We start from the raw sequence: 16,530 nt of genomic DNA, 5'->3' as shown, positions 1-16,530 counted from the left end.
GGATAGTCTCTATGACACGGCTCTTCTACATCATAGCCACCTTCAGGGCTATAAAGCCACCTTCATCCGTTGTCACCGCTTTTCCAGTAACATTGCTCTAGAATTGGTGGCCTCTCATTTTATCAGGGCATCCCCTGATGCCAGGACCCACACACCACGGACACCCCAGTAAGTGGCACAGTCCCACTGTGTACTGGATGAGAGCTGAGAGGACCAGGGGCTCATCCCCAGTTGCAGGGCCTGGAATCCTACCTTAGCTGAGATACTGGTCTCAGAGATGGAGCAACTTAGGAACTGGGTACGGTTTAAAGCTCCTGTGGTTAGAAACACCATGAATGCAACGGTAATGGCACAGATAGAGGTGCTCACACTTGGCTCACCTCTATCCACTGTCAGCTACAGAGCCAGGGATGTACCCAGAATCCTCTTTGTGAAGAGCTGGTCACAACCAATTGCATCCACTGAGCATCTACTGAGCTGTGGGAAGAAGGAGAACCGTGCTCTCCTGCTATGTCAGGTCAACACACTGTGTGGCTAGATGCTCATCTGGAGAGGGAGGGACTGGCTAACCGCTGTGTTTTCAAGCATTTGTTATTTTGGTATGGTGACGTCAGCATACCAAGAGTATCAGCCAGGGGCACATAGAAGTCTTTCCCAGGAACTAATACCTGAGGCTCAGGACAACTGGTCAGTGGGCTGAGGGTTACAGAGCTGTACCAAGGTGTCAGGCACTGGCTCTGAGGATTAGGGCGATGGATAGTAACCCAGAGTATAAGGTCCATGGAGGAAGTGCTGAAGGGGAACTGACCAAGGTCTCCTCGGGTCCTCAGAACTGAATCAAGGAAGCATTTAAACATGCTGTTACATACCGCTATAAAGAGATTAGAAAACCCAAGTCATTCCTCAGAAACAATGTGTATATATACGCTTATATAAGGCTACAAAACAAAGGCTGGAGAGATGGCTCAGAGGTTAAGAACAATTTGCTGTTCGTGCAGAGGACCTGGGTTCGGTTCTCAGCAGTCACAAGGCAGCTCACAACTCTCAGTGACTCCAGCTCCAGGGAACCTGATGTTCTTTTTCTGGCCTCCTTGACCATCGGGCTTGTATGTGGTGCATAAACAAGCAAGACAGATACGCACATAAAATAAAAATAAATATTTTTAAAAGGCACATGGCATGCATTTTTATATTTTATATGCATTACACTTTATATTTAATGGAATATATTTGCATACTGCATTTTATGCTTATAAAGATGCATATCTTGCTGTAACAAAATATTGCTACTTTGCAAATCCTTTTGGATTTGATAGGAGGGGAGCTATATTCAGGAATTACTTTGAACACCACTTAATGAAAATTATTCAGCTCCTGCTCTTTGGAGGTGGTGGCCCAGGAAGTAGAGGCCGGCCTTCAGGCCTCACACTTTTGAATTAAAAAGAAACTCCACAGGCAGAGAAAGAGAACCAGGGTGAGAGGCATTTCTGATTCCTTTTTATTAGAGGTAGAAAATAAAACAGACTTAAAAAGACTTCTTCTGATTAAGCTGGGAATTGACCCTTGGAATTCCAAATCCTATCATACTATCTTTTAAAAAGTCAGCCCCCAGTCAGCCAAAGACAGCAAACTAGACAGCTAACCACATCACCATCCAGCCAGTCAGTTAACCAACCAGCTCACCAACAAGCTAGCCAGCCAGCCAGCCAGCCAAGCAGTCAGCCAACTAGCTAAGTACCAGCACCAGCACCAGCAACATAGGTACCTAACTAACCAGTGAACCAGCCAGCCAGACATATGTTTATACATCCAACCAACCAGCCAGCCAACTTGATAACCATAGTACCATAGTACCAGCCAACCATCCAGCCAATCAGACATCTAATTAGCCAAGCAATGGGACAACCATAACACAACCAATTAGCCAGGTACTGGTGAAAAGAATTTTCTTATATGTTGGAACATGATTTCCTATACATTCTGTCCTTGGGCAGAAAACACATGTGCTGGTCAGTTTTGTCAACTTGATGCAAGCTAGAGTCATTCTGGAAGAGAGAACTTTGAAAATGGCTCCATCAGATGGCCTCTGGGTAAGCCTGTGATACATTTTTTAGATTGATTGATGTAGGAAGGCCAAGCACACTGTGGGTGGTACTACCCTTGGGCTGGTAGTCTTGGTACACCACCAAGCAGGCTGAGCAAACCATGAGGGAGTAAGCCAGTAGGCAGCACTCCTCCGTCAGCTCTACACTAACTCCTGTCTTCAAGTCCCTGCCCTGCTTGAGTCTCTGTCCTGATTTCCTTCGATGATGGACAGTGATGTGCAAGTGTAAGCTTAATAAAGCCTTTCCTCCCTAAGCTGTTTTTGGTCATGATGTTTTATCATAGCAATAGAAAACCAATGAAAACAACATGCAACATGAGCTGTCACTCCTTCCTCCCAGGAGTTGTAGAAGCAGTCCTGTCCTCAGGCTTGGCCTGACCGAGTGTATAGTTAGGGCCATTGTGAATCTCTGACCCTCAGGACAGGAATACAACCACACAGAATTGTTGATCTCACAGAATTGACCCATGGATTCTGTGATACTGTGGTGGCCAAGACCTCCAGGATGGAGAGACTTGAAGCTCAGACTCTTGTCCCCTTGGGAGTACATCCAGCAAGGAGCTCCTTGCTGAAGCCATCAAGTTCTATGGTCTTCAGATTGAGCAAAGCTCATATACAACCTTGGGTCTCCTACTTCTCAAAGCTTATCCATTCTGTCTGCTAAGACTTCACTGTACACCCAGAAGAGGAAGGGGTGGGGAAAGCCATATTGCATGGCTCACAAGACATTGAGGCTCTGTTTGTTTGTTTGTTTGTTTTGTTTTTCGAGACAGGGATTCTCTGTATAGCCTGGGCTGTCCTGGAACTTACTCTGTAGATCAGGCTGGCCTCGAACTCAAAAATCCCCACCTGCCTCTGCTTCCCAAGTGCTGGGATTAAAGGCTGCGCCACCACTGCCCTGCTGACATTGAGATTCATAAAGCTAGTGTTCCACCAGCCAAGGCCACCCCATACCACCAGGACACCCAGGTGTATCTTTCCTAAGCATGGTCTGGCAGAAGAAGGGGCTCTGTGTCCACTACTTTAGGACACCTAGTCACTGACACTACTGCCCCTAGAGCCCACTTTGCATATAGCGATGACAGATATTAGGAACAACCAGGTTCCTGGGATAGTTCTGCTCTCTCATGATGGCCTAACAGAACAGGAACTCATCTTTTCCTTAGAGAAAAGGCTCACATAGAAGGGGTGGGGAGCTTACTTCATTGGTTCTAGTGAGAAGTGGGTTGGGAGCTGAGCACCTTGGCTCTTGAGTAGACTTTTCCAGTGAAAGCTGAGAAACAAAGGGCATTCTTCACCCCAGCCCATAGCATGTGGTTAAGTTGAGCTGTGATTTAGACCAGCTTTACAAGACATATGAGCACCTACTGTGTGCTCTGCTTGGTTGAGTCAAAGTACCAAGGCACCGGCTAGAAATGGTGAGGACTTACTTTCCTCAAAGAGACTCATTAGAAAGTGCTGGTTCTGCACAGATCTAGGATGCTCAGAGCATTATGCAAAGTGAGAATTCAGTCACTACTTGGACAGGATGAGGGGGTGTGGGAAGGAGGGAAAATGTCAGGGTTAGTTTGCACAGGGAAGCCAACCAATAAAACAGCCCTGCTTAAGAATCCTCACAGTATTTGCAAAGGACCTCTCTGGGCACATTGGGCCAGATGAGGTTGTTAGCGGACAATTTGCTTAATCAACCTTTCCCTGTCTTCAATCCTACCATCTGATCTTCACAGGGCAGAGGACAGTCAACAGCAGAGGTCCCACCGAAGTTAAGTCAGTAGAGAATGAACAATTGGCCAGGGCTCTGGTGCTGCGTGGAGTTAGCCTGTGTGCAGTCAGAGTTGGGGCCTAGGTAAAGTCAGGACCAGGATAGTAGTGGCACCAGGAAGCTGAGACTCTTCCATGAGCTTCCAGAGGGAACAGGACTAATGGCTGCAGTCTGGACTTTGTTGTCACCTGGCTACACATGGGAGGGCTGGTCCCCAGTGTGACAGGAAACCTGTGTTGTGGAAATGAGGTGAAGTTACTCCAGACCCAGTTGGAGATAAGGCTCTGAAGATACTCGCTCTTCAGCAACATGTAGAGATGGAGATTTTGTTCGTGGTGTTTTGATAGACTTTTCTGCGATGCTATCCCCTGCTTGTGTTTTACCTGAAGTCTGGGTGCTGGGAGTTGGGGGCTTGCTTTTCATCTGCTCTAATCCCCCTTACCATGCTCTACTGCAGCTTTGCAATCTTCACCCTCAACACTTTGGAATCTTCAACACTTGGCCACTCTGGTACTGGAGAGCCTAATTTCTTCTAATGTCTTCTATGGTTCCACCCAAGCCAGTCCAGAACCATCAAGTCCTCCATTTACATGGTGATATGGTTTCCTTTCTGTTGTACTAAAACATCTGGACCAGCAGCAATATGGTGGAGGAAAGGGATTAATGTGGCTTACAAGTCTATGTTACAGGCCACCATTGAGGAGAAGTTGAGGCAGGAACTCAAAACAGCCAGTCACAGCATATAACAAGTCAAGATCAGAGAGAGATGAAAGCATCCTTATTGCTTGTTTCTGCTTAGACTGCTTCTTTCATTCTCAAGCAGTCCAGGGCCCAGCCTAGGGAATGGTGCCACTCACAGTGGACTGCTCCCTCCTGTGTCAACCAATGATTTAAACAAGCACCCATAGACATGTTCACAGGCCAACCTGGTCTTGGCAATCCCTCAACTGACATTCTGTGCTTAGTTAATTCTAGGTTGTATCAGGTCGATGGTTAAAACTAACCTGTATACCCAGTCATGTCTCCTCTAGTTCTGTGGGTCCATAAATCTCAGTAAGGCACAGAGTTCGCTTCTCTCCTTGAAGACCCTGTTATTAACCTGGTTTTGGTAACTCATTTTAATTTTTCATGAATTGCCATTCACCTAGCATAGCCCTTCTTGAGTTTGGAGCCCCTATACATGAACAACAACCTCTCAGTTGTCTCTTTAAAAGTCAGTAAGGCTGGCTAAGGCATCTGAGGCACCAAATTAAGAGATACAGAGTCAGCTGTTCCTGTACCAACCCCTGAGGACAGCCATCTGCAAAGTTCTCAGAGTTGCTCAAAGCCAACCATTAGACTGAGCACGGGGACCTCAATGGAGGAGTTAGAGAAAGGACTGAAGAAGCTGAAGGGGTTTGCAACCCCATAGGAAGAACAACAATATCAACCAAGCAGACCCCACAGAGCTCCCAGAGACTAAACCACCAACCAAAGAGTACACATGGAGCGACCTGTGGCTCCAGCCTCATATGTAGCAGAGGATGTCCTTATCTGGCATCAGTGGAAGGAGAGGTCCTTGGTCCTGTGAATTGCCCCAGTGTAGGGGAATGCCAGGGCAGGGAGGCAGGAGTTGGTGGGTGGGTAAGGGAGCACTCTCATAGAAGCAGGGGAAGGGGAGATGGTATAGGGTATTTCTGGAGGGGAAACCAAGAAAGGGGATAACATTTGAAATGTAAATAAAGAAAATATCCAATAAAAGAAAAAAGAGAACTAGAGACAAAAAAAGAATCAATTAAAAAAGAGTTTGCTATTTCTTAATGTGTCAACAAGAAGAGAGGAATGTGATTCAGGTTAGGGACATGTGCAGATGACATCGTGCAAAGGTGTTGGTAATGTTGGTTTCTCATAGAGTCCTAGACGCTATTTTTAACATGCTCCTCACTGGCGTCTTGTTACCAAGGATTATGACAGCTCTGTAGGCAACAGACATGACACCAGCAAGCATGTGACCTATGACAGTGTAGCCCAGATTCAAAGTTACTATGATGCAGTAATCCATGTGCATACAGCCGGTGCTGAGGACCCTGCCAGGCCAGAGGACACCTCCCCAGCTCCACTGTCAGAATGTCACATCTGGGCCTGAAGGTGCCATCATGCCACATCATGAAGCAGGCCTGTCTCCTGCAGAGCCAGCTCTAAGTATCACATACAGCTCTGACAGAAACTCTTCCACTTTCAAATATATCATTTGACTACCTCAGTGGAAAATCTAGAGGACAAACCATCCTACAGTTCCCTTGGCATCCCATGTATACCCTGGTGCCTCACTGGCTGTTGTAGTTGCTGCCAAAATGACCTCTTTGATAGACGGAAGACAACTGGGCCTCCTCCTGTCCAGGCAGGACACTTGTTTCTCTGAGCTGTTCTTTGCCATGTGTGCTTATTCTGAACATGTTACGTTCTGTTACGTTCTGTCCCGTTCTGTCCCTTATTGGCTATAGGAATGCCTGTGGTTATGCAGCCTTCTGTGCTTCATCAGAACCAGCATTTCCCAAACACGGGAAAATAACACTGATTTCAAAGCAAGCACCATTGGAGGTGACGCTGCCTGGTGGTAAGGACAGCTTGAATGTGTTGGTTTCCCTCCTGGTTTACAGGGATAACTAATCAATCTTCCATAAAACACAGCAGACAATCACGCAAAATTCAGAGGTAATGGACAGCGTAAACAAAACCAGTTGAAGATGCTGACAAATTGTTTTGTTCTGAAAAGCAGCAGAAATCTCAGAGCTTGACAAAAATTGGTTGCCGTGAGTCTTAGCTCACGCAGAAATGATTATTCCTAGATGGGTTTATAGAGAGTCTGCCAAACGGACCCAGTTCTAGCATATTGCTGGCTCTTAACACGGGTGCCCTGGGTCTGTGTCACTGCAGCACATGGGACTGAGATTGCTCGCGGTGACAGGATGACTTCCATTTGTGCTGTGACACACAGCCTTTTCTACTCCTGGTGCAGTGTGGCTGCTCCTTATCCTGTGTTCTCCAGATATGACCTCTGAGCCCTCATGTTTCATATAGCCTCTAAGAAATCTTAAGCATACCAGGAACTTGTCACACTGAGAGACCAGCCACATGACCTAGGAAGGTGCTCTGTGGTGTGCAATGTAAGCCGGGATCTCCATGACCAGAAGAGGATGGTAGCCTTGTTCCAGATCAGTGGGTTAGTGAGATGTGTCTGCCTAGTAAGCATTTGGTGAGGGCATCTCATCCTGAAGTGGGAGAGAGGAGTCCCCTGACACCAGGTAGAGAGGGTGTTTCAGAACCCAACTGCAGGACCCTATTCGTCTTTTGGTTTGTGCTGTGTTGGACTCAGGATAAGAAAACCACGATTGTGCATTCAATGCGTTTCTGAGTGCTGAAAGTTGCTTTGGTGAATTGTCGAACTGAAGAGGTCATGTGAGCCCATGAGTTTACAGATAGTTTATCAGAACTGTGGGTGACTTGGGACCCTGAGCCTGGGGCCATCATCTGAAACCAACCTCATACTATTGGTGACTCTGTCCTTTATCCTGAGGTCTGACACTGACACTAGGACTTATGTCAGTATGCTAGGCCCACAGTGCAGCCCTGATACAGTCTCAAGTCTTTTAGTAAGACGACAATGATAAGGACGAGGCAGCTTAGGACATGGCTGCTATCTGTCTGTCAGTCTTCGGGCCTCCATGCATTCTGGGAAAGGGGTACCCACCACATCCAGGCTACACCCCGGGTACAGCACACAGGAGCGAGACAAAGCTGTATGCCTTCCTGATTCTCAGGACTTCTTTGGGGCTATGGTCTGTACACAGGCTGAGTTAAGTAAGTGACGTTCTCATCTCACCCTTAAATAACAAAAACAAAAGAGTTCAGTAGACTCAGGAGGGTTCTGAATGGCGTCATGGGAGGTGACAGAAACCACCTCTGTGATACACACATGAGCTCTGAAACATGCGCTTGCTGCAGCCGGTTTCCTCAGCTCAGGCATGCCCGCCTGTCTTCCCAGGCTAATGGGGTGGCAGTCAGTGGCTTTTCATGCGCTGTGTGGAAGGCATTTGTTTTTCTGTTTGTGTTCACTCATTTCCTAGGATCCAGGCAAAGGTGTAAGCCGAGCTTTAACTCAAAAAGGTGCCCACGGACGCCGCGACGTGTTTGAACCGCGGGCTGCCGAGCAACTGCTGCGGCTGTGTCTGCCTCATCCTGAACCACTCATTACAGCCCCGAGAACCTGGTATTAAGCCGCTCTTTGAGTCTTATCCAGGCATAATGTGCTGCTCGGCTGAAAGGCTGGCACTGGGAAGAGGATGCAGAGGGTGTAATCACAGCCATTACCGAGGGCCATCAATGCAGCCAAACCTACACTTTCCGCAGTCAGTAGCAGGCAGAGCCATGAAAGGGAACTATTAAAGACACGGCCTGGCCTTCGGTGTGTGATAAGCGGCAAGAGAGGGGACCTATTAGGGCCCTGCTTCCATGGGGCAGGGGACACACTGTCACCTTCTGAGGGAATGAAACCTGTGTGTGTTCAGAAAGGTCAACTTTTCAGGGTAAGCTGACAATGTGGGGATTGGAAAGCTGCCACCCCATCGTTGCCTGGAGCTTCCTGCTGTATTTGTCCTCTGCTGAGCATTTGATCATCTGTCTCAGAGGATCATCTAGTCCGTCTGGGTCACTGGCAGTGATGCGGGGGCAGTGAGTAGGGCATTGGTGTCCTGCCTGCTACCCCAAGGTGGGCCATTGGCTTTTTCTGGACTCATCCTCTGTCCGTGTGGGTGGAGTAGCATCTTCCAAATACCTGTCTCTCCTGGCCTAGAGTTTCTAGCCTCACTAGGAATGTCCTGAGGAAGTTTCAGGTGATATGTTTGGAGCAGAGACCAGGTCAGAGGATATCATACAGGATGGCTTTCTGCACCCAGGTCAGATGCAGTAGGAGTTCATATCCCCGGTGACATCTTGTCTCTAGGCTGGGAACTCTGCTCAGGAACCTGTGTGTGCCCTGTGTCCTCAGGAAGGGACAGGGTAGGAGCATCTACACCCCGTTTGAAAGGAGAAGTTTGGTTGATAAGAGCACCCAGCATCTCTGGAGTGATGTTGCAGATCAGATGTTGAAGGTTCCATATGCTCCCTTCTGCCAGGATACCAGGTGATCATGTACCAGTGGTTCTCGCTCTACCCTGGATGCCACACAGGCTACCTACTAGTCTTTCTTCATTTCTCCCATGTAACAGGACATGGAGTTCCGGAAACTTCAGTCTTCTAGGACAGATGACCGACCACACCGGATGCCCATCCTTACAATCTGTGGGCTCCTTGTGGCTGGGATGCAGGATGAGGCCTCCATTTGCAGGATGGGATGGCCTTGAATCTCAGAGCTCCTATCTTACAGCGATGAATCAGGAACCTTCTGAAACCATCAACCTACTGGGGAAAAGGAGCCCTGGGCCAGTCAGGGGTTAGTCTCATGCTGCCCAAGGACAACCTTCTCTTTTGAGGGGACACACATGAAAGGCGTATGTCTCATCTAGCTGCCTCTGTGGAAATCAGGACTCAGTACACTCAAGTTATCCAGTCTAGGGACCTAGGGCATTATCTTTTTGCATTAGCGTTCAGTTTTGAGATGCAGCTCTGAAGTCATTGCTAACACTGGCTCTCAGAAGACAAACTTCAGCATTTTAGAGTGTGTCTTCTGACATAGCTAAGTGACCTCCCTCAAAACTCTGACAGTCTCCGAACCCCATGGCCACTGAATTTCCATCTCAGCCCCATACTCAGAGTGAATAGGTACTCATGACACACCATGGCTGGTCCTGTTGGTGTTTGTGACATATCCATGGCTGCTATGGCTGGTACTGTGGGTGCTTGTGACTCACTGTGGCTCTGTGGCCGGTCCTATGGGTGCTTGTGACACACTGTTGATGCTGTGGCTGGTCCTGTGGGTGCTTGTGACACATGTGGCTCTGTAGCTGGTCCTGTGAGTGCTTGTGACACATGTGGCTCTGTGGCTGGTTTTATGGGTGCTTGTGACACACTGTGGATTCTGTGGCTGGTCCTGTGGATGCTTGTGAAACACTGTGGCTCTGTGGCTGGTCCTGTCACTTCTGTTGCACATTCATTGGTTCTTAGGAATCCCAGCTCCAACAAACTGCAGCTGGATGACAGTTTTACTTTTAAAAGTGGAAATCTACCTGACCTCAAACTGACCATATGTCATAAGCACATAAGAAGAGCGGTAGGGTTTTGTGGCTGCTTCTCATCCTTCACACTTTCACACAACATACTAACAAACATGTCAGCTGACACGTGTGAATGTACCCTGTGTGTCTTCTTCATTTGCCAGCAACAGAGGCTCACTGTGCATGCACCCTGTCTGTGGTGATCCTTCAAGAGCTTATCTCTTCCTTGTCTTCCGTTTCTGCCGGTTTTTCTCAGTTTTAAACTTAGGTCCAACGGACCTGAGTTGAAATGGCTACCATGTATCGGTACTCAGGCTGCCTGGAGCTGCAGGGCACTGATCTTCCCTGACTGAGTTTAAAGCCCACCTCCTCATCCAGGGTTGGCCTCCCTGCTCATTCCCAGCCTCTGAGCCTGGCTTCCTAGGCATTTTTCCCTTCTGGAGGCTTCTGAGTTCTCTGCAGTGCTGGCTTCTGATTTGTAGTTGAAAAGTTCATTTCACACAGAGACCAGATACCTCTCTCTTCCATTTTCTCTTGTCTCAGGGACCCCACAACCCTAGGACATCCCCCTCTGCTCAAAACTGTCTTGACAGGAAAATGGCTTAAAGCCAAAACCAGAACTCATATTTAGAAACATTTCCTGCCCGAGTCTCTGCCTCTATCTAGCCGCTGAGCTCAGAGATGAATTACACAGAGAGGAGACTGAGGGTCTGAAAGTTCCTGAGCGTAGGCAATCTGTCCAGATCTGCCTCACTGGCAAAGCCTCGAGTCTGGCCTTCTCAGGACTGCTGAGGAGAGCTGCTGTGGTATATATACTAACTAGGCTCTGTCCACTTTCTTCTCTTCCAGAGCATATAGTAGAAACTTCCTCTCCCAAACATGACACGATTCTAATTCCTTCTGAGGAGACCAGGACTGGGGAAGAGGAAGCTGATATGTGGGCACCTCTTACCTCCAATCCCACATTCCTTGCTCTCTCAGAAGCGAATTGGTACCATTCTTCCTGCTTCCGGACTAGCCAAGCCTGCAGCACCACCCTTTCTGTCTCCCACTACCTTCCCATCACTACCCTTCAGTAGCCCACATAGCTTCCTCTGACCCCTACAGAAGCCAGGCCACTGGGCCTGGGTGACAACTTCCACATGGTCCTGCCTCAGCTTTTTCACTCACTGAAGCAGGAAACGACAGCCACACTGCAGTCTCTCCTCACAGTTCCCTGCCTGAGTTGTTGGGATCCAGGCTGGAGTGCTGTCTGGCTGTAGCATCCCTTGCCCCAGTCCCCACCACTTGCTCTTCAGACCTTTCTCCTCAGTACACAAAGACAGTACATTTCCCAGTGTTCATCCAAGAAGCTCTTCTGTCAGGGCCAGAACCCTACCAGGCTCCCTCACCCCTCCTGCAAACCGCCCACTTCCAACCAGTCATTCACCATGTTAATTTTATCTTCTGAACCTCTCTCCCAGGCAGCACCCTGTGTGCATCCCCCTATTGCAGAGAAGGCCATTTCTAGGGCCCTCACTGCCCAACCCTCTGCCCCAGGCATGCCCAGGGTCAACAGGGGCTCATTCCAGGGAAGGCAAATTTCTCTGGCTCTCATGAAGGTCCTTAGAAAACAAATCACTTACGCAAGAGGCACAACTGTGCAGGAATTGGATCCCTTTGCTGACACGGCTAAAAATAACGTGCCTCGTTAGCACATTCAAACAGTTCGCAAAATTACATAGGACAAGCTAAAGACCAAGTCGGCTCGGCATGGGGTCGTCTTCCCTCCCAGGCTACTCCATGGGAATGCTTAAAAGCACTTTCTCCCAGAGCGCAGAGGCCCTCTGCAGAGAGCAACTTGTTCTTACCCTAATTATGCTGGTAATTAGACCTCAGGTCTTTGGACCCCAACCAGCTCAGGAGCCTCCTCCCCCAGAACCTTGTCTTGGAAGAGAGTGGGACCCAGGACTACTGCTGGCTCCAGCCAGGCATGAGCTGCCATGGTAAAGAGCCTTCTAGAACCAACCCGACCCTTACATACTTGTTTGCATGCTTGTTTTTCCTCTTGCCGCATCATAAACCGCTGGCATTCACGGTGCTGCTTTGTGTTCTGTGTGCACTGAAGCAGAGCAAAGAACCTTTCCTCGTCTCCACGGCGATTTGATGTGACACCATCATTCCTGCTAATGTCTGTGAAAACGGGTGAACGGTTCCAGGACACCACACAGGAAGTCCCCAAGGCGATTCTGCGAGGCTTGCATTTGTGTGTGCACCTCACAAGGGGACATCTTTGATTTGGTAGTGAATCCTTCCATACTAAAACTCTCAAAAAATAAACTGCCAAACATGCGGGCTGACCAGAGCCATTTCTGCACAGTGAATTACGTGTGAGCCTTACTAACCTCAGGGTTAGTTCTCTGGGACCTCAGATAGGTGACACAAAAGAATAAGTCCTTGCCTCAAATGAACAGCTGGGCTCTGACTAAGCCAGGGTATGACCTGGCACAGGAGGCCTACCTCTTACTCTCTGTAAGATTCCAGGGCTGTTTGGACAGACATGAGGTAGACCTGGTTCCATGGGAAGTGGTTTATTTGGGGAGGGGGAAGGGAGAGAGGTGGCAGAGGAAGCGAAGAGAGGAAGAAGAGAAAGAGGTTGGGGCGGTCCCAACTATTTGAGTGAGTGATGACGTGTAACTTCCCAGGTACAGGTGAACAAGACAGGTGAATTCTGGGAGTGGTTATCTTGTTTGCCTCAGCAACGCCTGCTGCCTGAATGTGATGTCACTGAGTTCAGACTTATACTAACACTCTCCCCTGTGAGGAGCTTTCTGTGACAATGGTACCTGTCCTCCATGGTTGTCACCCAGTGAAGGTGTCCCCACTACCCTGGATGCAGGGGCTCCCTCTCTTGGAAGCAGTGTCAACTGCAGTGGACACTGTGTAGCCTAGGCTTGGAGAGGTGGAGGAGAGGCCTGCCTCCAGGCCCAGGGAGGTCCCTGCTGACTGCATGGCAAGCTCACCTCACCCAACTTCCTGTCATTTAAGATGAGGACATGATGACCAGGCTCTAACTGTAAAGCTCTCTGGTTCATCCTCTCATCCTTCCTTCCAAGAAAAGCAAATGCTTCTTCATGGGAGAAACGAGCAGAAGAACTTCAGGTGGAAACGCTAAGCCTAAAATCCGTCCGTTTGGCATGTTAGCCTCCTGGGTGTGGGTGCAGGCTGGGCCTACGGGGCTAAGGAACTCACTGGTCCCTGGCCCTCAGTGAAGGCAGTGAGCAGGTTGACTCCAAGGACAGAGGGATGGTTTGTCTAACCATTCATCAAGGACTGGTCTAGCCGAGCAGATGCTTAGCCATCGGTAACAAAAAAACAATGTTACAGGGTTAGTGCAGAAGGGCCAATGAGTGAACAGCATCAGGAAGGAACTCTGGGAAGGGAGGTTGGAGTCTCAGAGCTGGTACAGTGTATTATACAGAATATTCACTTGTTAACACAAACTATAGAGCCATGTGTGAGAAACACACAGACACACACACACACACACACAGGAATAGGCACAGAGAGACATAAATATACAGACATAGAGACATGTACACACTCAGACACATATTTACAAACATACCAACATACACACATGTACACAGACACATAAACACACAGATACATATACACACAAACACACAGACATACAGGCACACTCACGCACAGATACACAGAATAACTGTAACGAGTAGGGTTTGGTTTATGTGATTTGTTTTCCTTCTATGAGTTCAGGTGACTGAAACTCCTGATGTCGGAAGAACTGATGTATTTAGAAGAGGAACTTCTAGTGGATTAAGTGGTGTAATACCTGTTGGTGGTCAGCTGCCTCCTAGGTCATGTGTTGGGACTAGACTGGAGTGCACATAGATACACATAGACATATATAGATTCACATGGCTACACATAGACAATACACATTCACATGGACACACATGTATACACATTCACATAATATACATAGATGGAAATTCACATGGCTATACATAGACACACACAAATATATACATACAGACACAAACATACACAGACACACACACAGAGACAGAGACACACAGACACACACACACAGAGACACACAGACACACACAGACACACACACACATACACACACACACACAGGGAAATATGTTCCCTACACAGAATGGGAAAGCAGCTAGAGGAACTGTCTCTAAGGAAGCCAAGACATAGGATAAACCTCAAGTCAGTCTGTGTTTGGCGGTGTCCTAGAGTGGGAGGAGAAACAGGAAGGGAAAGAAAGAACAGTCTAAGGAGTCTAAAAAGAACAAGAGAAATCCACCTCGTCTAAGAACATGCACCTTCCCAAATGGAGGTTCCCTGAGGTGCTAGCCATGCCTCAAGGGTGGAACATCTAGCAATTTACAGAAGCACACATTCCAATGTCTAAAGAATGAATGAGGCGTTCAAGAGCATCTCACCACACAGAAGCTGTCAGAACAGACACAGCAACTATTTAAACACACACACACACACACACACACCAACCAGAAACTCGGGGGCTAAAGTACAATAACTGAAACAAAAAATCAAAGGGAGTTCTCAACAGCAGGTCTGAGGGGGTGGGTGGGTGGGAACCAAAACCAAAACAAAAAAAGACACCCATTGGCCTTAGGGCTACATGGAACAAGGTTATCCGCTCTAGAAACATTAAGAAGTAAGAATGTTAGACACACAACCTCTGGAGTGCACCAACTTCCATGCAATGGGGTCTCAGGTCAAGACACAAATAGGAGGGGCAAATATTTGAAGGAATGGCTAGGAAAGTCCTTCCCAAGGAAATGAAAAACATTAGTTCACACGGGTAAGTTGAAATGGAAAAGATGGAAAAAGATATACTATACAAACAATAACCAAAAAAGTTTCCATCGTCATATTTAAAATACACTTGAAATTGTCACTATACCAAGAAGGCAATTTATGATGACTAATGGGTCAATCTTCCCAGAGGAAGGAATGGCTAAAAGTAACGCTAGCACTTGGAGCAGATGAAGTAACAACGGATAGAAGAGCAGGCAGAAAGGTCAAACTAACAAGACTACAGCACCCCACATTGCACAATGGCTGGAACAGTACACAAACAGTTGATAAAGAAACAGGAAACCTGAGAAATGCCAAAAGAACCCGTGCTGGCCCGACAGCCCCAGCACCATGCCTCAGCAGCGGACAGAAATGCTCTCCTGAGGGGGAGTGGACTATGCAGTAGAGTAGCTTGCAGGAAGACTGTCTTCCCACAGTGTGATGATCAGAAGTACGTCGTCAAATTAGAAATCAGTCACAGAAGAAATGCCAGGAATACAAGTAGTGGGAATGAATCTCCGCCCCTCTAGATAATTGACGGGTCAAGTTATTTTGGAGACATCTCAAGGGAAAGAGGTGGTTTGATGTGAGCCAGAGCAACACAACATGAAGAGAGTCACAAGGTGGAATAAGAAAGGCTCGCTGCGGTCTGCATCCCACCAACATCCTTAACAGAGAAAGGTAGCCAGCAAACCACTTTGCACCATAGGATGCTGGGGAATGAAGAAAAAGTAATGCAAAATGAACCACAGGGAAGAGATCTTAAGGTTAGAGTAGAGCCCTGCTCGGAGGCTGTGGCTGTGTCCTAGAACCAGGGAGATGGGGAAAGGAGGACCAGGAGTTCAAGACCAGCCTGTGCTACATAAAAGCTTTTCTCCATAAAAGAAAACAAAGAAGAAATTTAAAAAAAAACATATTAAGGTAGAAATGAATGAAATCAAGATTTTTAAAAGTGGAGAAAATTGTTTATCTTAGAAGACTGGCGTTACTGAGAAACTTCAGAGTGCCAGAGCATTAAATAGAAGATAGAAGACTTAAACCACTATCGTCAGCATCAGAGCATCACTATCGACAAGTAACACGTGGATAATTTGCTGGTCAAATTCTCCACAACGACCAAATGGTTTTCAGGGTTGGTTCTATAGACTAAAAGACACAGAAGAGGTGAGGTATTTATTTAACCTTTAGTTTGTTCCTTGTGACTAATATTACTCTGGCACCGTAGCCAGATGAGGGGATAGCAAGAGGAGGAAGGAGCAGACGCTTGGAAATGGGTTGGTTCACAGCATCACACCAAGAGAACAAGGAGCAGCAGCCCACAAGCAGGTCAGTGGGCCAATCATCTATCAAGCGCCCACACTCTTTTCCAATAACAACACCCAAGAAACTAAGAATGTTCTCAATCTGAGAGGGGGAAATCTCAGAAGCAAAACACAACACTTTCCCCAAGATCAGGAGCAAGACAAAGCGTGGAGTGCTGTCTGCTTTCTACTTACTACCATGCTGGAGATGCCAGCCAAAGCAAGTCAGCAAGAAAGATGATCATACTGTTAGGAAAGAAATAAAATACTGTTTATTCACATATGGCCTGATTGTGCACATATAATCCAAGAAACACACACACAAATACA

The sequence above is a fragment of the Grammomys surdaster genome, unplaced genomic scaffold (genome assembly GCF_004785775.1).
Source record: "Grammomys surdaster isolate TR1022 unplaced genomic scaffold, NIH_TR_1.0 167, whole genome shotgun sequence".
Taxonomy (NCBI): domain Eukaryota; kingdom Metazoa; phylum Chordata; class Mammalia; order Rodentia; family Muridae; genus Grammomys; species Grammomys surdaster.
This window is presented reverse-complemented; position numbering follows the sequence as displayed.